Raw genomic sequence first — 27,527 nt, forward strand, 5'->3', positions numbered from 1 at the left:
GCATCCCAGCCGGCTAAGACTTATTATAGTTGTCTGTTGTTTATTTTTGTCGTTGTCCTATAAACAAAAAGAGAGCTACTTTGCTCGGATTCTGGGGAACCATTTGGGTCCAGCCCAGGCTACGGTTGACAATTTTGAAGGGAATACTCTGGATAGGCTTTGGTTATCAATCCAAAATGGTGGTCCAAGGTGTTGTAAATCTTATAGTGACCTGAAGTGTTCACTTGTCAGGATGGCCGAGCGGTCTAAGGCGCCAGACGCAAGGGTTCACTCCGTACTTGTCTAAGGGCCTTCTGGTCTCCACATGGAGCCGTGGGTTCAAATCCCACTCCTGACAGCTTTAAGAAATGACTCTCATCCCCCCCTTTGCTCATGCAGAGTTTGAATTCTTCATCATATCACTTCTTTAAACTGTGCTGGAAACAAAAATGTTCACAAACCTCACAGTCATACTTCTGATTTGTTGTTTGGTCTTGAGTCTAACATCCATGGATGGATTTTATTGGCTGGCCTGCTGGATGGATGAAGCAATCGATGGATCAGGTGCTCTTTCCTGGCTGTCAGGATGGCCGAGCGGTCTAAGGCGCCAGACTCAAGAGTTGACTCCTTCCCACTCAAAGGGACTTCTGGTCTCCATATGGAGGCGTGGGTTCCAATCCCTCTCCTGACAGACTGAGAAATAAATACCTTGGGGGTTTTTTTTTGCCCGATTCAGAAACAAATTTCCATAAAAAGATCGAAAACTTCAGAATCTTTAGGCCCATGTGACAAGCAAAAACAGAAAATGGTGGTTCTTAATAGCTTTTGTAAAGTCCAGACTGACTACCTGGATTCCCAGTTGTCAGGATGGCCGAGTGGTCTAAGGCGCCAGACTCAAGGGTTGACTCCTTCCAGATCAAAGGGACTTCTGGTCTCCACATGGAGGCGTGGGTTCAAATCCCACTCCTGACAGCTTTTCCCAACAACTTTGAATCCCAAATTTCTGATACAAATTGGATGGATCATCTGGAGGATGGATGTACGTAATTATCAGTTAGGCACTCACCTGTCTAACTTCTGTAAGGTCCAGACTGGCTATGGTTCTGTTCACTTCTAGGTTGTCAGGATGGCCGAGCGGTCTAAGGCGCCAGACTCAAGGGTTTCCTCCTTCCTGATCAAAGGGACTTCTGGTCTCCACATGGAGGCGTGGGTTCAAATCCCACTCCTGACACAACTTTGAATCCTCCATTAGTTTTGTTCTGTAAAACAAAATTACAAGTTTGCCAACTTGTGCGTTCTCTGTGATCAAAAATATTGGAATCTATGCCCATGTTCCAAGTGTTGATCACTGAGCAAAGGGACTTCTGGTCTCCAAATGGAGGTGTGGATTCAAATCAAAGTTAATAGCTTTCATGCGCCATTTTAGAAACATAGCTTTAGAATTGTATTACCATTTTCTATCTATGTACTGCTTCCATAAACCAGTAATAACCCAAAACCTTTTGACATTTAGGCCCATGTGCTAAAGAATTCACAGATTGACATCCAGACATAGAGGGACAGATGGATCACTGGATGGATGGATTAATGGGTGCATGGATGACCGTTCCAAATACCTTTTGTAAGATCCAGTGGTTCACTTGGGTCCAGTAGTCAGGATGGCTGACTGGTCTAAGGCGCCAGACTCAATGCTTGACTTCTTCCTGAGCAAAGGGACTTATGGTCTCCTTTGGAGTAATGGTTTCAAATCTCCCTCCTGACAGGGGTTAAGTTATATTTTTGATTTAAGCTTGCCTGTTGCAAAAAGGCTGAATGCCCACAATAAAGTAATTTTCAAGGAAAACAAACAACTCAGACAAACCATATCTCTCTTCATGCTGAATAAAATATTCTTGTGGGGATACAGAAGCACTGCATTGAATGGAATATGCCAAATGTCCTTTACGCAAAATTCAGCTTGACATATAGTTTGTGGTGTTGTTGCAAACTTTAGGGTCTCTACTAGAATTTCAAATAAAGTTCAGTGGGTCTGAATAATAACCAGCTGCATAAAATACATTTGTTATGTGTGCAGCAGCTGAAGGGGCCATGCTGCTGTGGTCACAAATACTTTATTTTCATGCTGACATTTTCCCTAGAATACATATTCCAAACACAGTTGGAATAAACATAGGCTACAGAGTCTGGGCTCAGGGCTGAAACTGAGGTGTTGGTTGAGTTCTGTAGTACTGTTTGAACCCTATATAGATAAATATGCTGTGGTGTTTTCATATTTGTATGAAACTTTTTTTACTATGCATTTGTTTGGGGTGTGGTCAGGATTTTTAATACAGAACAAAAAGTGTTAATAGGATTGGAATAGAAATGGGCAGTTGGCAGGAATGAGTCAACTGTGGATGAACAACCAGACATGCTGGAATGTTGCCCAACATGTGGGGTCGAAGGTCATGGGTCAACATCAGGCTTTGAGTGAGGGCAGATGGGCTTAATGCTGCACGTTTGACAGAATGATAAAAGACTTCTGAACAAAAACCAGGACAAAAAACGTGAACTTCAAACAAAGTAGATGGATCGAAGAATCTGATGACAGCAGAATTTTCTGTCTTTTATTTCTTTTTAAGGGTTATGTCCTTGACTTTGTGCTTGAGTTTGTCTGAGCTTTAAAAGGATAAGACTCATTAAAGTTGTCTGTTGTTTACTTTTGTTATTATCCTATAAAAGAAGAAAGATTTCAAATTTGTTCTGATTCTGGGGAACAATTTGGGTCCGGCCCAGGCTAAAGTTGACAATTTTGAAGGGAATAGTGTGGAAAGGCTTTGGTTGTCAGTCCAAAATGGTGGATATAGTGAGCGCAAGTGGCCAATTGTCAGGATGGCCGAGCGGTCTAAGGCGCCAGACTCAAGGATTGACTCCTTCCTGATCAAAGGGACTTCTGGTCTCCACATGGAGGCGTGGGTTCAAATCCCACTCCTGACAGCTTTAAGAAATTTCTTTCATCCCGCCATTGCTGATGTATTTCACTTCTTTAAACTGTGCTGGAAACTAAAATGTTACAAACCTCACAGTCATACCTCTGATTTCTAGGTTTGTCTTGAATCTAATATCTGTGGATAAATTTTATTGGCTGGCCGGTTGGATGAATAAACGGATCGATCGATCAGTTGATGGGCTGGCCGAGTGGTCTAAGGCGCCAGACGGAAGGGTCTACTCTTTCCCGAGTGAAGGGACTTCTGGTCTCCAATTGAGGCGTGGGTTCAAATCCTGCTCCAGACAGAACATGAAACCTCTCAGCACCATTAGTGTTTTCTCAACATTGGAGTCTTTAGGCCCATGAACCAAAGACCAAACTGACATCCAAAGGTTGGCTTTGGACGGCAGACCATCGGTTGTTAGGATGCAAAGTGCTCTAACAAACATGAGCAATCTGCTGAAATGTTTAGTCATCATCCAAAATGGCTGTTCAAAATACCGTTTGTAAAGTCCCAACTGACTACGGTTCCTTTGGGCTATCAATTGTCAGGATGGCCGAGCGGTCTAAGGCGCCAGACTCAAGGGTTCACTCCTTCCTGATCAAAGGGACTTCTGGTCTCCACATGGAGGCGTGGGTTCAAATCCCACTCCTGACAGCTTTAAGAAATTTCTTTCATCCCCCCCATTGCTGATGTATTTCACTTCAAACTGTGCTGGAAACAAAAATGTTCACAAACCTCACAGTCATACCTCTGATTTCTTGGTTGGTCTTGAATCTAATATCCATGGATGGATTTTATTGTATTTAATATCCCAGTTGTCAGGATGGCCGAGCGGTCTAAAGAGCCCGACTCAAGGATTGACTCGGGATTTCCCGAGTGAAGGGACTTCTGGTCTCCAATGGAGGCGTTGGTTCAAATCCCAGTCCTGACAGAATGTAATAGCTGAAACCTTCCTTGCTTGTTTTTTTCCCAAAACTAACGCTGCAATTATTGATGGATGGATTTTATTGGCTGGCCGGGCTGGATGGATGAATGGATCGATGGATCAATTGGTTCAGGCAAGACGTCAGGATGGCCGAGTGGTCTAAGGCGCCAGACTCAAGGCTTGTATCCTTCCTGAGCAAAGGGACTTCTGGTCTCCACATGGAGGCGTGGGTTCAAATCCCACTCCTGACATAATTTTAATCCTCACAGTTGTCACGCTTTAGAGAAACAACAGAACTGTGCTGAGATCTTTGGTTATCAATCAAAAAAGGCAGTTTAAGCTAACTTTTTGTTAGAAAGACGTAGTATGTATGGCATTTGGTCAACGTCTTAAATTTTTTCCAACATAACTTCTATTAATCACCTATGTGCTACTGGGGGAACCTCCACAATCACATGATGGTCCATTTAATCATAATTTGAGGTTATTTCAATCGGAACCAAAGTGTTGGAACAACCAACAGTGTCGTCTCTTGAGCCTTATCCTCAAGCATGCTTATAAATCCTGACAATTAACAAATACTGAAAGCAAATTAACTCTGTTATGACTGAACTTTACAGACAACTATCCTCTCTCTGTCATGTTGTGAAATCTTTGATGAACCAAATCCAATCGAAAAATGATCCCAGAGGCCAAATCTTGTTCTCTTAACTTAACCTCAACCACATTTTATTTGCTACAACCATAGTCCCTCTCTAACAAAACCAATAACAGACGGTTTCACGTCCAGATATTGTCGAAAGCAAAGAATCCTTGAAACTGGATTAAATTCAATGTGTTGCTGAATTGACAAATATTGGCGTTCTTGTCTGGCGACGGGGGGGTTGATGAGCCTGAACATGGCCAGACGCCGAAAACAATCTTTGTGTGTCCCTGCGCGCTGATCCAGGTCTATGTAATGTGTACTGACAGGCTTCAGAGAGTGTGTGTGTGTGTGTGTGTGTTTGTGTGTACATGTGAGACAGTATTTGCATGTGCTCTGTTTGAGAAGACGAGTGTAAACACAAACACACACACAGCCTGTTTTTGTTCCAGCGCCGAGTGTAACAGCTCACTCAGTCAACCAGTGAACCCTGCAGACCATCCACGCATTCAGCAAGTCCAATACACACACACACACACACACACACACACACACACCCAAGACGGCTAATTATCCAGTCAGACGAGCAGAGAGACAGTTTGTCAGCCAACCAGGAAGTAGTTTGTCAGTCAGATTGATCCGTCCGTTAGCCAGTCGGCGATTCAGGAGCGTAATGAGTCTATCAGTGTAACATGACTGACACATGGTGGTGTTTCAGGCAGCGCTCAGACTACATTTCCCATGATTCTTAGCCAATCGATGCTCTTCAAAGGCTTCTTACCAAAGATTAATAAGTGGTTTCAATTGATTAAAATCACAAGCTTTTATTTCTCTGTCTGTAGGTTGGAGAAGTTAAAGCTGCAACAACTAATCAACTATTTGTCGACTATTAAATGAATCAGCAACAATTTTTATAATCAATTAATTGGTTTTGAGAAGTATTATATGAAAAAAACAAAATATCAGATTCAAGCATCTTATATTTGAATATTTCATAGTTTCTTTACTCCTCTGTGACAGAAGAGACATTTGAAGACGTCATCTTGAGTTGTGATCGACATTTTTCACCATTTTCTGAATGAATTGAGAACAAACAAGCACAATATTTGCCTCAAAATTGTAGCTGGACGTATAAAGTAGCAGTACAGTACAGTGACTGCTCACCATTCATGAGGAAATTAACAATTTGTGACAACAGATCTATATCATAGGATAATTTGATATTTTTTGATCATCAGATCTCATTAAAAACAACAATGTTTCAGCAACAACTCTTTGTCTCAAGCCAGTTTGTTCCTCCACTGAACATCTTTAAAAATAACTCACAGTAATCACATTCATATCTAATTACAGGCTCGGCAATTTCCTGAAACAGCTGGACATTTTAGTTCTTACCTAACATTACTCAAACAGGCAGAAATAATCAGCATTCGGTGCTCTGGTGAGTGTTTCCACCGCTCATTTAAAATAATTTAAATCTGTCTTTCGAGGCTTTAACTTCACTCCCTGCTCGTGACCTTTGACCTCTCCACACCCCCTAAAAAACGCTCCATCACGTCCAGCCGCTCAGAGTTCGAATCGCTCCTGCTGTACTGGGCGACTTGCACCACTTTAAGTTTCTCCAAAGCAACCGGTGCCTACTGTAACGTTCAGGAGACTTATGAAACAAAAGGTTAGGGCCCCTGAATGGCCCAGTGTCAAGGATTACTCCTCAGACAAATTCTCCAACAACAAAGCCTCCATTGTGCCCCGAGCGAGCCCTCGAATTAGCAGCGGGGGCGACTTGCACGCTTAACTGGGCTTGACAAGCAAGACCACTCTCACAGAAACCTCGCCGAAGGTTTCAGATGCCGAGAGAAACACTAAAGGATGTATGGATGGAATGAGAAGTAAATCCAATCAATATCTCCCCCGGGGAGGTCCGAGTACATTATGATGGATGTGAATCAAACTCTCTATAATCTATTAAAATGTAGGTTTTAATCTAAACATGGATTAAGCTTCAACAACATGCAACATCTGTCAGGAAACAGGCAACAGTTTGTTTGCAGTCTTGTTTCTTAGTTAGAAGCAGTTGTTTTGATATTGATCGCCATGTAATCAATAAAAGTGAACAACACATCCTTTAATTTCACTTTAGTTCCCTTTTTGTTTAAAGCGGCTCTTTAATGGCCTTCAGTTTAAACCCCTCCAGTGAGTAATCTGCCATTAATCAAGGCAGGAGAAATCCAAAGTGATACTTCCGGGTGCAACTTCAAAATAAAAGCCCTTCCTGCAAATATTGATAAAGAGGTCTTAAAGTGCTGTTAATGTTTTCTATAACAGGAATATAGTTTTTATCTTCTCCCCCTCATGCTGATGGAGATTTGGGTGAAGTTGTATTGTCTTTTAAACGCTTCTGGAGCTTCACAGCGAACAACTGAAGCAAAACATTTTTAAAATGGCTCCATGCAGCTCGTCCAGCACAACCCAAATCTCCAGAACCCCTGAGATCTCATATCGGTTTGGAAGGACGTTATTTACACCCTCAGTGCCGGGTCAAGCTCGTGCTCCCACTTCAGACGAGGTGCATGCTAACACTTTTAGCTTCACGGCTACAATGAAAATTTCATCCTAAAAAGCGTCTGAGTAGCTTCTTCACAAATCAGTTTTGGATCCTGAGGTTTCACAGAGACTTTTTATGTTTTGTTGAAGATATCAATAGTTATGATGATCGTCATGCACACACAGAGAAAGAGAGTTTGCCCCATAGTGTGTTTTATTGGTTCTGGCTTTGTATCTTTGTTTTTATTTAATGATTTAGATTCAGAAGCAACAAGGAAAGTTAACTAAGGTAATAAAAACATAGTCATGTGTGCGAGTAAGACACTGAGACACAAATAAACAACAACAAACACAAACAATTTAATCATTCAAATGTAAACTGTACATAACACAACTTAAGTGACACGATAAATAAAGTTTTAAAACAATAATCTACATGAATATGTTGTCAATTAATTCAAAATTTGCTGTTTTTATTGTCTATTAATTTGAAAATTGTGCAATTTCATAAGTTCTTATGCTGATTTTGAATTAAATTATCTTTAAGTATTTAAAATCTGTGTGGTTTTCATACATTTGGCTTCGTCTGCTTAATCCTCTCCAATAAATTAAGTTTAAAAGATAATTTCTCTTTGAGAATTTACTGTCAGGGTCTGTTAATTTGTAGAAATAAGCACATTTTAGCATTCCTTTTTAAAGATTTTAAATTAACAACCATTTTGGATCTATGAAACAGCTGCAAGTTATAATTAAAAGCATTTAAAATATGTGGTTTAATACATTTGGGGTTTTTTTGCTTTATCCTCCACACAATGCTTTTCTTTTGAAAGAGCTCTCACCCTGCTTCTGGTGCAGGGGACACTAAATCCTGCTGACTTGACGGACTGTGTAAGTCTACAGGCATTGGGGGGTTTTAGTGTTGGGAGGAGGAGGAGGAGGAGGAAGAGGGGGAGGAGGAGAGAGGAGGAGGAGGAGGAGGAGAAGCCCTGATACTCCACAGTTCTGCTGCGTACCGCGCGGTTTCCAGCGGAGCTCCGTGCTGCTGCAGACCTGCTGGATGCGTGCGCCTCGTCCTCGCGCTGGATACAGAAAACACACACACCTTCAGAAACCTGCGTGCGCGCGCCTGTGAGTGTGTGTGTTAGTCATGAATTACACCTGAGCATGTAGTTGACCGGGTTCCTGGGCGTGGGAAGGACGCGGAGAGCCGCTTCGTCTACTTGTTTGTGGGAATATTGTTGGACTAAACTTCAGCAGGCGGAACACTGGTGCTGATTCGGCTCAAGTTCCGACCCGACCCGAGCGGTTCTCTCACACCAGGATGTAAATCTGGGGAACTTTTTTCTTTTTTTCTTTTTTCTTTTCATACATTGCGGACTAGTTTTATTTTCCAACTTTTCATTTGCGGAATACAGACAGAACCGACAGGGCTGAGCACTGATCCAGAACCAGATCCAGAGGTGAGATCCGCGTTACTCCTGTTTCGTTACTTTTTCTTGATTATTTAAGCTGTTTTATTTCTGCTACAACTCTTTCCCACAAAGCTCCTCACAGCAGGAGAAGCTTTAAAGGAGGATTTTGTGGGAGATTTGTAAGCCAACTCGTGATTTTTCGTCGTCACACCAAACTCCGCTTATAAAACCGCACATTTAATTATTTATTGCCTGCTGGTAAAAAAGCAAACGCACCATGTGGCGTAAATTGTGATTCTTTACAAACACAATTACGCCGTTTGACATTCGGCATACAAGATGGCCACTAAACGGTGTGTTATTTGAGGGAAACTTTTGCAAAATGATTTAACAAGCTTCGATCGACGCAATTGAAGACGGTGGTGGCGTCTGTTAGTCAGAGGGCGGGTAGGTTTTCAAACTTGGCTTGACTGAACTTTAAGGAAAAGTGTTTGATTTGTTATATGTACGCCGAATTAAAGTCTGAGTTGTAATAGCACAGGAGAGGAGTTTAAACCTCATCTGGATGTGGGAGTATTTGCTGATCCGTGAGGTCATACTTAATGTCCACATTTCTAAGCGGAGTCTGGCGTGACGGTCTGCGCATTAGGGAGCCAGCGGAATGTGTTGGGACTAATCAATGCACAGAACATCTGGAGCCTCAGCGAGTGGGCTGATCCTGTTGAGCGGCTGACAGGGCTTCCATAATGTATTCCAGACTGGCCTGACTGACTTCATCCACAGTGTTAACTTCTTCACACACACACACACACACACACACACACACACACACACACTGGCATTTAAAACACCTGTGCAACACCATTACCTCCTATTGATCCCCTACATTAAATCCATACCAATCCCAGGGTGGATAATTGAAAGTTTAAGCTGGTGTGTGAGCTCTAAAGCATTGGCAGTTAGATATATCTCTTAATATCACACATTTAAATGGTGGGTACAGATGTTTTTTTGATGGCCCCTATTGATCAGGAGCCAGATAATGATTGTACTTTAGTTGAATCTTTATTAAAACACGTCTCACGTGTTGGAGCGATGAATCTTTAGAGAAAGACTGTGCCGGCTGCCATCTGCTACCAAGCATTGCAGTGTATGATGGGAAGGTAATTGCCCATGGTGTCAGTTAATGGATTAGAATAGCCTCCACGCTGCACCTTGAGCTCCTGGAGCCGTAAAACCATTACGGCTCCAGCAGCCAACGCTCTGTTTAGACTCAGGTTGTTTGACGTTATGGCTAATATGAAGCCTCAATCTGGACCGCTGGAGCGTTGCAAGCTTCAAGGCTGCTTGAGCAATTCATTGTCATGTTTAATCTACTGCCGTTTTCAGTCTGGGACGGTTCTGGATGTGCATTTTTATAGGAGTAAATGCAAAGAAGTCTATCAAATGTGGCGCCCAGTCGCTGCCGTAGCTCGTTAAATCAATGTTTTTTCCAGGAAATAAGAGTTCTGATGTGTTCTTGAAGCGATCGATGCGTTTTCTTTTTGAATAAGCTCTTCAGTAAATCCCCCCAAAAATGTTTCAACATGCCTCCACACACAGCAGCACAATACAAAACCTCATCTCCTCTTTTGTGAACCCAGCGTGTTAAAGTTGGCAAACGGGCGGCTGAACTTCATGTCGAAAAACCTCGAGGACAAAGTGTTTCACATTTATTTCCCGACTCGGGAAATGGAGCGAGGAGCTCTCCGAGGTTTATACAAATGTCTCTTGGAGGAAGAAAGTAAATTTATTTGGTTGCTTGTTGGGCAGAAAGCAACAAGATGAAGCTCAGAGGAAGGAAAATGAGCATTGACCCCTTTTATATAATCTTAGAATGTCAGCCAGTAATTAGATATTTCATAAAAGTTGTTGATACAAATGTCTTTTGAATACCCTGCACACTAGTTATCCATTAACAACTGAGCTAACAAGCTATTTCATTAAAATTAAATGGTGTGCAATCTTGAGAAAAAGACATGTCATGAATTGGCCTACACTGTGTGCGTATTGTCATATTAGCAAGCTTAGTCATCCCACTAACCAACAGTTAGCAATCTAGCTATCTATGAGAATGTTTCGCCCCTTTCATTCGTTCTTTATTGAAGTAAACGATGTACAATCCTGAGAAAAAATACATTAATATTCTGTGTGCTTTTTGTCCCGCTAGCAACTAGCTAACAAGCTTGCGAGGCTAACTGAAGGTTAGCAAGCTAGCTAGCTTTAAGAACTTTAACCCCCGGCCTTCAGTCATTCTTAAATAAATCAAGCGATGTACAATCCTGAAGAAAAACTGTCATGAATACTCTGTGTACTTATTGTCCTATTAGTGAACAAGCTAACAAGCTTGGTAACTGACAGTTGGCAAGCTTACTAACTAGCTCTATGAACATTCCCCCCTTTATTCTTTATTGAATTAAACGATGTACGATCCTGAAGAAAAAGTATGTCATGAATACTCTGTGTACTTATTGTCTTGTTAGCATCAAGCTAAAAACCTTAGTCATTCTGCTAACTGACAGTTAGCAAGCTAGCTAGCTCTAAGAAGTTTCCCACCTTTAATTCTTTACTTAATTAAATAATGTACAATCCTGAGAAAAACACATTATGAGCACACTGTTTCTACTTATTGTCCCATTAGCTACTAAGCTAACAAGCTTGGTAACTGACAGTTAGCAAGCTAGCTAACTCTAAGAACTTTCCCCTCTTTCATTCTTCATTAAATTAAATGATGTACAATCCTGAGAAAAACATGTCATGAGCACACTGTTTCTACTTAGTGACTCTTTAGCGACCTAGCTAACAAGCTCTGTACCTGACAGTTAGCAAACTAGCTAGCTAGTTAGCTCCAAAAACTCATTCTGTGTACAATCCTGAGAGAAACCATGTCACTATCGAGATATAGTAATAAAAGATAAACATTGTGACTCACTAGTGTTGGCATGTTTCTATCTTGCTGGCAGGACGACCTGATATTGATCTGTGAATTTATGGGAGTTAGCTGTAGCTCACAACCAAAACTGAAAACCGATACTTGAATTTGTCACTCGTCTCTTAGCTGGAAAAACTGTAAACCTCAGAGGAATGTTTGAGCTGCTCAGCCAGCCGCTCATCTTCCAGTCTGTTTGCTAATCTGTGCATTAATGGAGCCCGTAGCTACAGTTAGACTGTCACAAACCTGTTTGAGTGGAATGCAGGCCGCTGGTTAAACCACTATTACTGTCACACTCACGTGGCAGAAAGTTATGTTGTTGTGTCAACGTGAGGCCGGCAGTGAAATGAAGCCGACAAGATGATTAACATGTGTGTCAGTCGATCTAACTGACGTACAACGAGGCAAAAAATCCAAAAATTGAGAGATTAATTTTTGGGATTAAGTCAAAACGGCGATTTTTTTTTTTATTAAATGCACATCAAAACGGTGCATATGCGTGAAGGTCAAAGTCGTGGGCGCTCGGTGGCGAGCAGACTGTTCACATGGCTTGGTAACATAGCAATAGCTGTGTCTAATCTGTGATCATACGCTGTGTGCTAAATTGAAAACACAATGTTGGAGATGAAAGTCCGACAGATGGACGTCACGCTCTCGCTGCTGACCGGCCGTCTGCTGTCTGCGGCGGAGTTGGCTCGGACCGTCTGCAGCATGTGTTCGGCCGTCTTTGTCGCTCTGCTGGCTGAAACACTGTCAGTCTGCAGAGCTTTTAATGGCAATTTCCATTTTTTTTTACATGCACATCATTAAAGCGGCTGAGCTGATCGAGCATATAGAACTGTTTCTCCATTTAATGCATTTTTTAGAGGTAATTCGAGGCGGCAGTTCGTGTCCAAAGTCCTTTCGCTCACTATTGGAAGCATGTGGTTGTTTTCAGCTCCTGTGTCGAAACACCAAAACGGGCTCAATACATTTTTTTTTAACCACAAAGCCTGAAATTGAATTATTCTCCATAACTTGGCAGAGAAAACAAGTTGAGACACAAAGAGGGGAGGACTCTCTGCTCTCTGTTTTCTCCACATTGTTGTGATTTAAGACAGGAAGAGGCTGCCGGTCCTCAGAGGTCAGAGAGCCAGAGGTCAGTCACTCAGACCATCAGCTTCACGTTGCCTTCGTGTATCTGTGAGCTCCAGTTTATTTGAGTTTATTGTCCTTGGCGAGGGGGAATGTAATGTTCTGTATTTCTTTACTATCTTGTTTGTGTCTCGCTTCGTGTTTTCCAGATAAAGATGTGGAAATTTTGGGCAGTTTGAGCTCGAAATGCAGCAAACAGAGATAAATGTTTGACCAGGGAGCTACAGAGTGACCTCATCTATCTATCTATCTATCTATCTATCTTTGCCATGAATTAAAGGTACAATATGTAAGAATTTTAGTTGAAAATATACATAAATTAACCAAATTATCAACAGTTTTATGGCGTCTACAAGATATATACTGACGTTGGCATGCTAACAAGCTAGCTCCTGAGATGGTGCTGTTATTCAGGACTGCTAGCTGCACTGCTAACTGAGCTAACTAGCCGCTACAGTTAGCAGCTTACTCCAATGTCTTATACTCGCATGATTCAGATTCTAATTTCTGCTAATCTGCATGTTTCTGTCAGGATGGCTGCAACTAAGGATTGTTTTTTTTAACACTGATCAAGCTGCTGGTTAATTTTATTGATTAATTGATTAAACTTGTGATCTATAAAATGCCCGAGGTGTCACCTGATTGGAAAAAAACAAATAATTCTGACATATTCGCAACTCAAACTTTGGAATTTGTGGCGTCAAACACAAGAAGAATTTATCAACCAATCGTCAGAGTCGTGTGAAAATCGACTAATTGATCACATAATGTATTGTTTGTGTATTGATTTTGCACTTCCTGTACTTTAGTACTTCATGAAGGAAAGACAGGAAACATTACACATGAAACGACATTTAGATTTTGAAGGAATGAACTGTTCTTTGTGATAAAACAAACATCCTGCGATCATTGATGTGTGCTCGAGATCAACATGAAGCATCGGTCGCCTCCCACTTCACCCAATGAGGTGCCAGGTAACATTCCACTGCTCAGGGAGCTCCTCGTCTGATTGGCCCGTTAAATCCATGAGTTGGCTCTCGGCATCACACCTAGAGTGTGTAAACAGCCGGGCAGGAAATCACCCCGTGATGACTCAGTGAAGACTTTACGTTGTTGACTCGTCTCGTGTTTTGGCTGCTGACCTTTGATTACCTCACACTGTTGTCCCGCCTGTTGTTTCACGAAACCGGCGAGCTGACCTCAGTTTACCTCCTGAGGCTGGAAAACAGTTTAGATATTAAACAAGTGAAAGAAAATCACAGAAATGCCAAAAGCATTTGCTGCTTTTGGCTGCTTGAATGTGAGTATTTGCTGTTTGTGTCCGTCTTGTGTCGTATCTGTGTGTTTTTTCTCGGACTTTCATTGGCACAAAAACAGTAAAGTGAAAGACGGAGCTGCTTCTGGTTCGACTGAAACATCCGCGATCCGCGTTGAGTCTCTCAGCTCGATAACGAAGTGAGAAAACTTTGGGAGCAGATGTTATTTAAAACATATCGCTGTTATCACGCGGAGCCTCTTAAAGGGATCATCCACCAGATTCCTCGTGTCTTCACGCTGTGCGCTCGTTGCCGGGGGTGTTTGTCTCTCGCGTCCTTAACGTTATAATGAGGATGCTGCTCGTTCATGCAGACTCGCCTGTGATAAACAGCGAACCGAGCCAGAGCTGCATCATCTCAGCTCCTCGTTTCATCTCTGGTGGGTTTCTTTCCAGCTGCTGCTTCCAGAAACTTCAAAAAGCATCACTTTTATTCTGCAGAGTGCTTTTTTTTTTTTTTTTTTACCATGCAGGTGTGTGTGTGTGTGTGTGTGTGTGTGTGTAGGATGTTCACACCAGAGGCTTTATTGAATGAGTCACAGTCATTATAGTACAGTATCACACCTGCAAAAAACACATTTGAACTTCAGAGCGTCTCATTTTACAAATCATTACAGCCTTTAAAACAAACCCAGTCGCCAGAATAAATGTTGGGAAACCAACGATATGATTAAACATTAGGTTCAATTTTTCTATTTTTTGTCTGCGCTTATGTTCTGGGTAGGTTTAGGCACAAAACACACTCGGTTAGGGTTCAGAAATGACTGTTTTGCCGTTAAAATAACCTGTTTTGGACGGCACAAACGCAGCTGGAGATGCTCAGAGGTCGAACTAAACAGTCTTGAACTCTGGTCATTGGCTTGGCAGACGTCTCGCCTCTACCTCCATCGCCTTCTCTTGATGTGAAGGTCAGGTCTTGTGGTTTTGTCACCACAAACACAGCTGGAAATTGTCCCGATGTCTCCTTAAAAATACCAACAAGTGTCAGACATGGAAATGTCCAAACACAGTGTTGAACTGTGGTCATTGGCTTGGCAGACATCTCGCCTGTAGCTAATGACAGTTACAAATGTCAGCGTGTCTGTGGTTTGCAGAAACGTTGTTTATCCTGCCGACTCAGTTGCATTTACAAGGAATCAGACAGAGACAACGTTACCGAACGATGAGTTCAGTTACCACAGATTGCTTGTTGAAGTGCATTTTAAACCCCGAGAGGCTTCTAAGTAGGCAGAAAGCTGGTTTTAAGTGTCTGCCTGCAGGCTGCCGTCTGTGGACTGTGTTGTGTTTGTCCAGCTGTTAATGTCTCGGTCTTATAAAGCTGCTATTGTCTCGGAGCGAAGAGCTGTGATTACTGACCTGTGCTACCGGTTCTGTCTGGATGTGCTTTTATAAACGCTGTCTGTGGGAACATCCAACGCTTCAAGGATGGATATTGTTTTTGTCAGCTGATCGTGTAAACACTGGAACAGTAGGATTTTATTTTAAAGAGTCCGAACAAAGCAGCTGATTTCCTGAGTGTTGTTTTCATTGTTCCTCTTATTCAAGTCTGCAGCTTTTTTAAAGTAAAACTTGATGACAGCGTCGAGCAGCTTTACCTTAATTTACTTTGAAGTGCTTTTGAAAGCAGTCGTGTTCCAGTTTCCCTAAGGAATCAAAACAAGTTTGATTGACTCTGAGACATTTACATAAAGTCTGTCAGCCTCCACATGTCGCAGAGCAAGATTACTTTTTTAGTTTGAGTCACAATGAGCGCCGACGGCTTGCTTTTTAATGTTTAATCCAAACTGTATAACTTCCTGTCGCAAGAAACTTGATTGGAATTAGAAACTTTTGCCATCATGGTCACGATAACAATTTGATAAAGTGAGGGAAAGATTGTGGTCAACAAACAATGTTGATTTAAGTGACTCAAAAGAGAATCAAACAGCACTCTGGTTTGTTAAAGTGCAACGTTTTGTTCCTCCGTTTTCCCGTCAGAATTACTACAACCACTAGAGGTCGCCGCCTAACGATAAACAACATTATAGGTCGTAATAAGCTGCTTTCAAAGTCGGCCTAGGTGGGAGTTTTCCGATGAGGATGAGCTGTTAGTTGAGGTTTAGGCACGTAAATAACATTTTGTTATGGTTCGGGAACTATTGTGGTTAAAAACTAAGGATACACCGATCTGGATCGATATGTAACGATTCAGCTGCATCGATGCAAAGTGAAAACATCGATTTCTATTTGCACGACAAACTTCATGATATCGCGATTATCGTATCGTTATCCACAGAATCGATATATCGTATCTTGATGAAAGCCCTGTTTCCTATGACTATACACTGATCCAGATTAATGTATCAATTCAATGATCATCAATCCAACAGCGTCGATGCAAAGTGAAAACATCGATTCGTATTTGCCGCCATTGGTAAAATATGCCTTTATTTTGAAATTCCCATAGCATGTCTGTGTTCCTTTCTAAAACTAATTAAATGTCTGGAAAATTTAATAAAATAATATTTACACTGAATAAAATTGTCAAATCACATTTTAGTTGCTTTAGATGATATAAATGTAACTGATTGTTTTAAATGGGTATATGATGTCATCTCATATTGATTGCAGGCCTCGGTATCGAATAATTCTCGTATCGTGACAGACTTTCCAATATCGGCAAATATTGTATCGTTCTCCAAAGAATCGATATAATATTGTCTCGCCAGTAAACTTTATTTACAACCCTATCAAAAACCAACATTAACAATTGGTTTGAAAAGTGTATCATTTCGTTCTTCCCTGTTTTAGGTTACATTTTACGCACGGAAACAAGTTGTCAGAGTTCAGAGAAACGTTGTGGTTTGGATTCAAATGAGAAGGAGACCTCAGTCAACACTTCGATGAGGTTTGTGAATCCTTGTGGTCAGAACCCAACGCTGATGATTGGTTTAAAAAGGGAAGCAAAAAAGCAGAAGTGAAACTTTTACACCCTCCTTTGCCCCCATCACGTTCATGGCCACCAGTCCTCTGGTGAAACATGGTGGTCGTGAACATCGTACATCACCGAACACGACAACTCAATGAGAGGTGATCAATACGCCGTCACCGGGTCTTTAAATGTTGTGTTGGTAAATCTTCCTGTTCAGAAACCTTCCGTCTCCGAGGCAGTTTTCATTGCGGAGCAGAAAATGTAAATGGACGTTTCACCGAGATGAGCTTTCTGTGGCGACGTTCACGTTTTGCAGATTGTCCCCGATGCCTCTTCATTGTGTCTTCCACATTTGCACAAAAAAAAAAAAAAAAACCAGAGGAGGGAGGCCTGATGGAGGAAAGAATAAAAAAAGAAACACATCACATCAAGTCAGATTACATTGTCTCGCTGATGGAACAATTTGTAAGTCAGTTTTGTCAGCAACACGCTCTCGCACGGCTCCCAGGAGGACGATGTCTGCAGCCCGCCGAACCATCAGGCATCGTTTATTTTACCCTAGATGCCCTTTAACTTTATCAACACGACTGCTGATACATACACACACACATTATGTCTATAACACACACACACAGCGGTTTACGATGATGGATATTTCTCTGCTGAATGACGAGTGGGAAGCGCGGAGGACCATTTAGCGACCCGGGGTATTGCTCTCTCTGCGATAATTCAGGGTCACGTCAGTCAGGGTGTTGGGAGATGTGAGGCGTCGCTCTCCGGGGAGACAGAGTAATCATTAAATGAATAAAAGGCCGCCGCTTTGCTGGGTAAAGAATAGAAAACATGAAAAGAGACGCAAAGACAAAAAAACGTCCGGGGGAGGAGAGCTACAATGGCCTCTCTGTCTAATGATTCCAGCCAGCTTTTTTCTATTTCTATTTAATTTCATACAATGCTCTTTAATTACTTGCTATTCTTGTTGCTTAAGTCTTTTGTGTGGGCTTATTACTGCTGGGACTGAACGTTCATTATCCGGAGAGACGGATGTACTTCAGAGTTTTTCTCCTCGCTGGAGTGTTTTTTTCTTTCGTGACGAGGCGAGCGAAGGTTTGTGATCTGAAGTGACGTTTGAGCCGATAATTAACCACCTTTCTGTCAGCGTGCAGTTATATTTTATCTTTTCTAATGTTTTTTTATGGGAATGTTTAACGTGCCGATGTACGGAGTGGGCGTTCCACGATTCTGCAAATCAGTGATTTGGTTCATCTTTTGATTTTGATTCAGTTGAATTCTTGTTTTCCTTTTCAGCACCGATGATTCTCGGTGTCTTGATTTGTAAAAAAGAAACTGTTAAAATTCGTTTTAAGTCCTAACAGCTGTCGTTTTACACTTTTAAATCCTTGACATCTTGGTTATCCATCTTAACTAGACGTTTTTTGGAAGAGGTTCCTCGTTTAAAATCAGCCTCACCATCTCTGTATGTTTTATAATCAGCTTTCCAAACTTTTAAACAAACTTCCACCCTCCCGTTATTCATTGTCAGCGTGCAGATGTAGTTTATCTTTTCTAATGTTTTTTATGGATTGTTTAACGTGCCGATAGACTTTTCTTTGGTTTAACGTACGGAGTAGGCGTGTCACAATTCTACAGATCAGTGATCTGGTTTTTCTTTCGATTTTGATTCCATTTAATTCTCTTTTTTTTTCCAGCACTGATGATTCTTGGTATTGTTGGTCTATCGTGTCTTGATTTGTGAAGAAAACAAACTGTATTTAAGGTTTTAAATCCTGACAGCTGTTGTTTTACACTTTCAGATCCTTGACATCTTGGTTATCCATCTCAGCTAGACGTTTTTTGGAAGAGGCTCCTCGTTTAAAACTGCCTCAGCGTCCCTGCATGTTTTATAATCAGCTTCCCAAACCTTCCACCCCCCTCGAGCTCCACCATCAGCCAAACACCCTGAGGACAAAGTATAAAGTCATTATGAGCCGATGTTGCTGCTGCTTATGTCGGTGTTGCATCACTGCGGCGTTGCTCCGGCGTTTGCTCGGCTTTACATTGCGTCTAAAAGCAGCTGAGATAAAAAAAAAAAAAAAGAAGAAGCATCCGAGCTAAAAGAATAAAGAAAGTTCATTCGTCAGGCACATCGCTGAGTAATGAAGCTGCTGCCGGAGCACAATAAGTCGAGAGGCAACACGCACACCACTCGCTTTATCTCTCGGCGCAGTGAGTCAAATTCCTGCACACACTTTTCACCCCGGAGTTGATAGATTTATTGAACAAGGTCGGTTTTGGGTCAGGAAGACCTTTCTAACACGTCTCTTCTCTCTTTTAACTGGAATATGAGTTGTGGAGCTCTTAACAAAGACACAGCTTCATAACAACTCAGGGCTGGAACACATTCTTTAAATTAATTCGCAGATTAACAGATACATTCGTTTTTATAAGTGGTTAAATTTGCGACTTTCCTTCGTTTTGAAGATATAATATGTGTCCGAATCTTACTCCAAACAACAAATAAGCATCAGTGAATCGCTAGTAGCTGCCTTTAGCTTGTTAGCTCAGTTAGCAGTGCAGCGCGCGGTCCAGACTGGGAGCTCAAGAGTTGTAGGGGAACGAGGCTAGCTGGTTAGCGTGCTAACATCAGCAAAATACACTCTGTCATAACATGAGAACTTATTTCTTTACGTTCTTTTGATGATTTTCATGAACTTTTTGAAAGATTTGAACGAATAAATGGAGATTTTGCACCTCTAAGTCATCTTATATCGAATAATCTTTGGGTTTCAGACTGTTAATGTGACAAAACAAGACGTTTAAAGATCTCTCTGTGGTCGCCGTTATCTTTAATATTCACATTTTCATTTGTTGGACATTTATAAGCTTGTAATGATTGGCTAATTTTAATTATGAGCTGTAGGGATAGATGATAAAACCTCCTGTCATGGTGCGTGTAGTTCTATATTTAAGTATTTAAATATTCTGTGATATATTCATATATTTTTGGGTGTTTCGTCTCATCCAGTAAATAAACAATTTGGCTGAACCTCGTATCGTATAACAGACGACACAAGACGAATCCTGAAGTTTGCTGCTCGTTGAAAAAACATTTTGTTCTAAGCTCTGCAGTCGCGGGTCAACGTGTACCATCAGGGTTTTTTTTTGGGATCCTGCCAGTTTCAGGTCGTCTCGTCTCCAGCTGACATGTGGTCGCACTTATCGGACGGTTATCTGTGTGTGTGCGTCTGGTTTTAGGTTTGTGTTTGTCCATTAGCAACGGAGCATGTGTGTGATCCATGTTTGGGCTTCCAGAGAGCGTCCGAAGGTTGTGTTTGCAGTAGACACAGCAGCAGGTGTGTGTGTGTGTGTGTGTGTGTGTGTGTGTGTGTGTGTGTGTGTGTGTGTGTGTGTGTGTGTGTGTGTGTGTGTCCTTGACCACGCTGTTTGTTTAGATAGGTGAAGCAGATAAAGGTAAAGCCATGAAGCTACCTGCCCTCCGCACTTCCCTTTCTCTTTGAACCTACCTGTTATTTCCACGTGGTTTTGTTCAGATTAATGACATTTCTCTTTGTCAAACTTCCCCGTAGTGCAGGAATGTATTGGTATATTCTGCTGGTTCTGATCCAACTGATAAAGTCAGCGGCTGGTATGCACTGCTGGACACACGGTCGCAATCTAACACAACCCACCCTACAATAAATCCTATTTTATGAAGGTTATAATGCTATTTTGCTGGAGATCATCACAGATTACAACCTCCAAAGTGATTATTAGGTTTAATTTAAGACTTCTTTTGACCAATTTCACAAACAAACCTTAATTAATCGGTATTTATTACAGGAATGTGTTCAACTACATTGATTTAAGGTAATTGGAGCTAATAAACCGACTTGAAATCATAGTTGTTGTGATTCTTTTCATGTGAAATAACTTATTTTCCATCGGCGTCGACATTTCTTGCTACTTCCTAAAAATATTCCTGGTCATGGGACGGATTTTCTGAGGAGGTCAGCACATTGGATGATGTGTCAGGTTGAGTTTTAATCTTTTAAAACACTTAAATCACACAAACAAAATCAGATTTAGAGTCTCCGATCAGGCCCGCAGCTCTGTGAGTGTGTACTCAGGCTTAGCTTTGAGCTGCTAATGCTAACGTTGCACCCAGTTCCGATGCTAACACATGTGTAATGTTGAACAAGCTTACAGAGAGCTGGCTGCCAACATCTTCCCTTTATAATACCAGTGAAATCTGTGCCCCATGTATTTTTGGGAACTTCCCTCTTCTTGTTTCCATTTCTGTCCTTTGGTTTCAGTTTCTCTCCACGTCTGTCACCTTCCTCGTGTTCCTGACTCACTCGGCTTCGCCCCCACTCGCTCAGCTCTTTATCCTCGCCGCCGTCGCTCAGGCCTCGGCCACATTGTTCTCTATCTGAGTTTTTGTCATTCCTGTCAAGAGTGTGACTCGCCGGCTGACAGGTCCTCCCCCCCACCGACCGACAGACCGACTGCCTGCCGGGCTTCACAGCTCACAATCCTCGCAGCCTTTCACTCAGCTTCAAGTTCACACGTCTGGAGAAAACAATACGTCAGTAGTTTGAATGTTCTGTGATGTTCAGCACACGTTTTTAAGGTGAGTAGACGCTGCGAAGTTGTTTGCTGTCGTGTTGAGGCTGCCGGCGTAAATGACTGATCGCACACTGGAGGTTTACTTTAACGAGTTGTCCTCGGTGGCTCCTAAAGCTTTCTAAAGCCTGATGAAGTGCATCTGTGTGCCTTTTGAGTTGCATTATGGGAAATAGTGGATCCATTGTTGTCAGAGCTCGTCCTTCACTGTTTCTTCTATTCGAATCTCTCTTGTGAGTTTTTCCAAATTCACAGATGTGCACCAACGTACGCCTACGAAGACGAGAAACTTCTGCCAAACAAGTGAATGAACTTGACTTTATATCGGCGAAGTTTCTCTTGTTTTTGTCGGTGTCAACAAACAAAGATGGATCCTGATATATTTTATGATGATGATTTTCCCTCAGTACCTGACTAAGTGAGTTATGACCACAGGCTGCAGGTTTTCTCCAGCTGGAAACTGAAAATAAAGAGTCAGTTTGTAAAGAAAGTTGTCCTCGATGGCTCCTAAAGCTTTTTACCTTGAACTGTGCCTTTCAGTTGCATTATGGGAAATAATGGACCCAACCAGTGCATTTAAATCGCCAGCGTACGCCTTCAAAACAGGAACGCTGCAGCCAGAGGAGAGAATTAATTTGTCTTTATCTCGGTGAAGTTTCTCTTGTTTGTTTGTGTCATCAAACAAAGACAGATCGCGTTATATTCTAAGCAGATTATGATTATGAAGGAGTAAATGAGTTCTGACCACAGACTCCAGGCTGAAACAGAAAATAAGCACGACTCCGTTTTGTAAAGAAAATTGTCCTCGACGGCTTCTAAAACTTTAAAAGTACCTTGAACTGTGCCTTTCAGTTGCATTATGGGAAATGTTGGACGCAGTGTGGGCTCAACACGCACTGAAAAACTGAAAGTCTGAATATTTCATATTCTGCTTCCTTTGACATTGACTTTCTTTTTTCTTTGATGTTCATAGAAGAGCACCGAACGGCTTAAAATCAAGAAAACTTGAGCAAAATGAGTCTCTTTCTCGCCGTTTTCTCTCCAAACAAAAACGAAACAAAACATATTTTGTTTTCACGGCAGGTTTAGATTTTTTGGAGTGAATGACTTAATATGACAGACGGTCGATTGTCCTCTGGAAGAAAGAGAAACTACTCGGTTTGTCCTCGGCGGCTCACAAAGCTCGAAGCTTCTTGATCTTTGCTTTTGACTTGCGTTATTGGAAATGTAGGATCTCGTGTTTTTGGAGCTTAATTTCTTCTAACGAGTTCCCAAATTCATGGAATCACCAGTGTACGCTTTCAAAACAGGAAACCTGCCAAAACAGTGAATTAATTTATCGCTTTCTCAGTGAAGTTTCTCTTGTTTTTGTCATCAAACAAAGACGGAACAAAACATATTTTATGTTAGAAGCAGATTTATTTAGATTCTCGGCTGGATAATGAAGAAAAAATCGATGCTGACAGACTTTCAGACTTTCTGCAGAGAGGAACTGAATCAAAACAGTCGAGACAAAATCTGCATCTTTGCCGATTTAATCCTGGAGTCAAACAAAAGCATTGATTTTATTTGTGGGTGATGACACTGATCCTCTGTGTCATGAACAATCCGACTTATTTCAGACAAATGTTTAGAAACTGGAGCTCGTTTAAACCATTTACAGAAATATCTGATCAGATAAATATTCTCAAACAAACATGTTGTCTGCTTTTCATTGACTTCTGTGACAGAAAGCCAAAACAAGCATTTTGAAGACGTCCCATCGGGCTGTTGGAGTTTGTGTTGGACACTTCTGGATACTAATTAATCAAGAAAGTTGATTTTTAGATTATTTGTCAGCTGTGGCAGAAACTGGAAACATAAACCAGAGTCCTCCTCCACACAGGATCTTTTGTCTGGACCTGGACTGTCGACTGTAATCCTATCGGAGCACTTTCAGTTTCGTAACTTCAGTGGGAATTTCTGAGCTGATGGAAAGCGGGAATGTGGATGTGATCTTTGGCTCCGGGAGTTTCCACTGTTTTATTTCGGTCTGCTGGTAGTCGGTGGCTTTGAGGTAGCGTCATTAAACGCAGGACGTGTGTTTCTGAGCATCTTTCTGGTCGTGTTTTCTACTGACAGGATCAGATTCTTCTTCGTGCTCGTCGGAAGTCGTGCCAGAAAGCTTCTCCTCCGCTTCTGATTGCAATTCTTTTAAATACAAAAGAGCGCATGGAGGTCAACAGACTGTCAGAGTGGAGGGTATTTAGACTCGAGTGGTCTCTCTGTGTGGGCTGTAATTAAAACACTTGTCGTCTACCGAGGAGCCGCTTTCACGCCGCTGGTGTCGAGTCCACAGCGGTGCCGTCTGTCGGGAGGAAACGGTCCTGGAACGTAAAGGTTGATGGATGTGACGTGTCGTTTAATGCCTGCTAACACCTGGTGTGAACAGCTCGGGAGGTGCAGCCAAAAAAAACCTGCAAAAACACTTCTTTTGGCCTCTTGTTGGCAAACAGGAGCTTTACGTCCACATCCAGCAGGTATGGAGCAACGTTAGGAGGTGTATCTTCTGGCGTCTGTCAGGAGCTTTATTTGTTGACGTGCAAGAACCAAAATAATAAAAATGTGTTGGAAAGTGAAATAATCAGCTGATTATCACTGTTCAGCTCCAACAAGCTGCAGATCCAGCTGATAATTAACTGTAAGTTCATCACTGTGAACAGTGAAGATCACACTGTGTTCTCACATCAGTTCAGAGATCGTTGTTTTTTTGAATAATAAAGCGAGACGAAGATTATAAGATTATAGCAGCTTTAAGATACAACAACTACAATCTGAACCTTAATGTCAAGGAAGGAAGGAAGGAAGGAAGGAAGGAAGGAAGGAAAGGAGAGAAGGGAATGAAGGAAAGAAAGAGAAGGAAGAAAGGAAGAGAAGGAAGGAAGGAAAGGAGAGAAAGGAATGAAGGAAGGAAAGGACAGGAAGGAAAAAAGGAAAGAAAGGAAGAGAAGGAAAGGACAGGAAGGAAGGAAAGGAATGGACAGGAAGGAAGGAAGGAAAGGAAAGGAATGGACAGGAAGGAAAGAAGGAAGAAAGGAAAGGAAGGAATGAAGGAAAAGAAGGGAGGAAAGAAAGAGAAGGAAGGAAAGGAAGGAAAGAAAGGAAGAGAAGGAAGGAAGGAAGGAAGGAAGGAAAGGAAAGAAAGGAAAGAAAGTAAAGAAAGGAAGAGAAGGATGGAAAGAAAGGAAGAGAAGGAAAGGAAAGGAAAGGAAGAAAGGAAAGTACAGGAAGGAAGGAAAGAAAGGAAGAGAAGGAAGGAAGGAAAGGACAGGAAGGAAGGAAGGAAGAGAAGGAAGAAAGGAAAGGAAGGAAGGAAGGAAAGAACATTTTATTAACTGACAGAAATGTCAAAGAAAACCAGAAAATCTTCACATTTAAGAAGCTCGAACCAAAAAACGTTTGACTTTACTATGTTCACGTTCTATAAAGCTGTTTTCCTCCACCTTGCTGCCACTTTTTCAGATTTCCTCGCTCACTCTGCAGAAGCGTCTTCACACATACGAGGTGAGAAGCGTCTCGAAGAAGTTCTGTTTATTTTACAGATTAATCTGCGTCACCGGCGACGTCGCGTCATCGGAGTGTGATCGCAGCCGAGCCGCCGCTCGTCGACACGGCTGGCTGTTTGCTGAGGTGTGTGTTTGTGATAATGTAAGTGTGAAGGACACAATCGCAGCACGTGTGTGTGTGTGTGTGTGTGTGTGTGTGTGTGTGTGTGTGAATGTGTGTGGGTGGTGATGTGTCTTCTCCTGCTAACCTGTGTTTTTTAGCTCCGTCCGACCCAATAAAAATGCAGTTTTTCGAGGATGTGTGTGTTCTCACGGCTGCCGTTCGACCTCTCGTCTCCACCACAGGAAACCCAAAACCACAATTCTCTCTTCCAATATTTTGTCTTGTCTTTCTCTCAACATTTTCGTGTTTATTAATTCCAGAACTTTCCCACATGTCTCTCTGGATTGTCGGCGTCTTTGCTTAGCTTTTTTTTTTTTTTTTCACATCGTCTAAATTCTCCGTTTTGATTTTGTTCTACACCCCGTAGTGTCGGGGTAGAAATAGTCTCCACATGACTTCACATGAACCCCACCGCCCCGTCCATTAAGTGTTTGCACTATTCGCAGTTCTTATCATGCAATCAACATGCCTCGGTTCACGCCGCGATGGTAATCACCAACACACGTGCACACGCGCCGCTGATTACAGATGAAGCATGCGTGATTTAAAGTGGCAATCAGGAAGTTTCTTATTCTTTACTTTCCCTCAGCGGAGAACCTGTGGAGTTTGTGAAGAGTTTTGAAATTGGAAGGAGAAGAAGTCTGATTTTGGGAGCCAAGTTTCTTTTTGACAGAAATCATGACGTGGTTACTCAATATAATCCACAGGTTGTGTTGTGAGCATTTTCATGTCAGAGCTGTTTCCTCCATGCAGAAGGAAGCGTGCATTTACTTATTAAGGTAGATAACGTTGCATCAAACGCCGGCCTCTCCGTCAGTGAGCATGCAGCTTCCTCCTGATGCGGTCGGCAGGTGGAGGTGAGCAGAAAGGAAGTAGCTCCTACATGAAGCTGTGTTTCAAGCTTTAGCCGCTCTGTAGCTCGTAGAGCTGCAACGTGTAGTTGATTAATCGCTTCACGGCAATCACAAAAAACGCCATTTGCTGCTTTTCTTTGTCATTTATGATGGTAAACGAAGAGTCTGTGTGTTTTTGACGGGTGGTCGGACAAAAGAAGCCACTTAAAGTCGTCACTTTTTGGCTTTTGGGTGATTGTGACGAGCATTTTTCACATGTTTTCGACATTTTAAAGACTAAATTAATCGATTAATAACAGAAAGAATGAGCAAATTAACCACTTATGAGAAAAAACTGTGTTAGTTGCAGCCAGATTTATCGCAGAGTAACTCAAGATATGATACGATTCATGATAGGTCGCCTATGATAACGATAATATCACGATATAGCGATTCTGCGATAAGCGACACACTGCAAGACATCATGATATCTGTCAAACTGAATACAAAATACCACAAATTTGAGATAATTAATGTATAGAAATAATAAAAAGTATCGACATTTGGTGCTAGCGTATCGATAATCGTATCTTATATCAGAAGTATCACGATATATCGCCGTATCGACTTTTTGTCTGAACATAAAAAATGTAATTTTTCGCAGTATTTCGGTCCTGTTTGGAGCAAATTGCGACTGTAACCTGTCTCAGGGGAGCCGTTGTTGTCACGGTAACCTGAACAAATGTCGGTAAATGAGGTACAAATGTTCACATTTCCTCTCAGAATGATTTATAACAGTTGTCGTGTTTCTTTATCATCTCAACCATCGTCCTCATCTGGAATTGGGTTTAGTGCTAATCAGCAGAAGTGATGATGATGCTGAACCTGAGCGTGCTAGCAGAATAACATTAGCATTTAGCCTAAATCCAGCTCAGCAGAGCTCCTCGTCCTGTTTTCTCCCCCTGTCGAATGTTTTATTCACAGCGTCTCTGTTTGTCTTGATTCAGTTTTATTACACAGTCGGGCTGCGACTGGATGCAACACGTCAACGTCGACGCTAACAGCGTTAAAGCGCTGAGGGATCGGGAGGTAACTCTGGGTCGAGGAGGCCTGATCGGCTGATGTCTGTTGAAGGTCTCAGTAATGTTTGTCAAGTGCTTCCCATTTGGCTGCAGGAGGGGAGAGACACACACACACACACACACACACACACACACACACACACACTCTAATCAGTGACAGTCAGTACTTTCCACTGGATGTGACATGGCGTTACCCATGAATAAACCAGTTTAACAGAGTTGCTGCTGCTGTTGACACACTGCGAGGTGTGAGTCGATGTGTGTGTGTGTGTGTGTGTGTGTGTGTGTGTGTGTGTGTGTGTGTGTGTGGTCTGACACCATTAGCAGCTGGGTGAGCATCTGTTCAACTCTGCAGCTCCTTGGAGTTTTCCTTTAAAATGTTTTTCCTCACCGCTCTCCTCTCCACCGTCCTCTGCTTTCCATCCCGTCTCAACTCGTACCAAACACTCGGCCTCCTCCTGCGTCCCACACACGC

At 42.0% G+C, this 27,527-nt stretch overlaps 1 protein-coding gene and 5 non-coding genes across 6 annotated transcripts in view; all 6 read left to right on the top strand.

The window, feature by feature from the left end:
* The first annotated feature begins 840 nt into the window (after window positions 1-840).
* Window positions 841-951, top strand: trnal-caa (transfer RNA leucine (anticodon CAA)). Its single transcript has 2 exons — window positions 841-878; window positions 906-951. It is a non-coding gene; the product is annotated as a tRNA-Leu (tRNA).
* A 148-nt stretch (window positions 952-1,099) lies between these two features.
* trnal-caa (transfer RNA leucine (anticodon CAA)) lies at window positions 1,100-1,210 on the top strand. The gene is made up of 2 exons: window positions 1,100-1,137; window positions 1,165-1,210. It is a non-coding gene; the product is annotated as a tRNA-Leu (tRNA).
* Window positions 1,211-2,844: 1,634 nt separating this feature from the next.
* trnal-caa (transfer RNA leucine (anticodon CAA)) lies at window positions 2,845-2,955 on the top strand. Its single transcript has 2 exons — window positions 2,845-2,882; window positions 2,910-2,955. It is a non-coding gene; the product is annotated as a tRNA-Leu (tRNA).
* A 539-nt stretch (window positions 2,956-3,494) lies between these two features.
* Window positions 3,495-3,605, top strand: trnal-caa (transfer RNA leucine (anticodon CAA)). Its single transcript has 2 exons — window positions 3,495-3,532; window positions 3,560-3,605. It is a non-coding gene; the product is annotated as a tRNA-Leu (tRNA).
* Window positions 3,606-4,016: 411 nt separating this feature from the next.
* trnal-caa (transfer RNA leucine (anticodon CAA)) lies at window positions 4,017-4,127 on the top strand. The gene is made up of 2 exons: window positions 4,017-4,054; window positions 4,082-4,127. It is a non-coding gene; the product is annotated as a tRNA-Leu (tRNA).
* Window positions 4,128-8,051: 3,924 nt separating this feature from the next.
* plxnb2a.1 (plexin b2a, tandem duplicate 1) overlaps window positions 8,052-27,527 on the top strand; it is a 180,537-nt gene continuing 161,061 nt past the window's right edge. The window contains exon 1 of the mRNA XM_030440172.1: window positions 8,052-8,523. The gene's annotated coding sequence lies outside the window, so the exon portion shown is untranslated. The remainder of the gene's footprint in view (window positions 8,524-27,527) is intronic.

Source organism: Sparus aurata, chromosome 14 (assembly GCF_900880675.1).
Source record: "Sparus aurata chromosome 14, fSpaAur1.1, whole genome shotgun sequence".
NCBI classification, from domain to species: domain Eukaryota; kingdom Metazoa; phylum Chordata; class Actinopteri; order Spariformes; family Sparidae; genus Sparus; species Sparus aurata.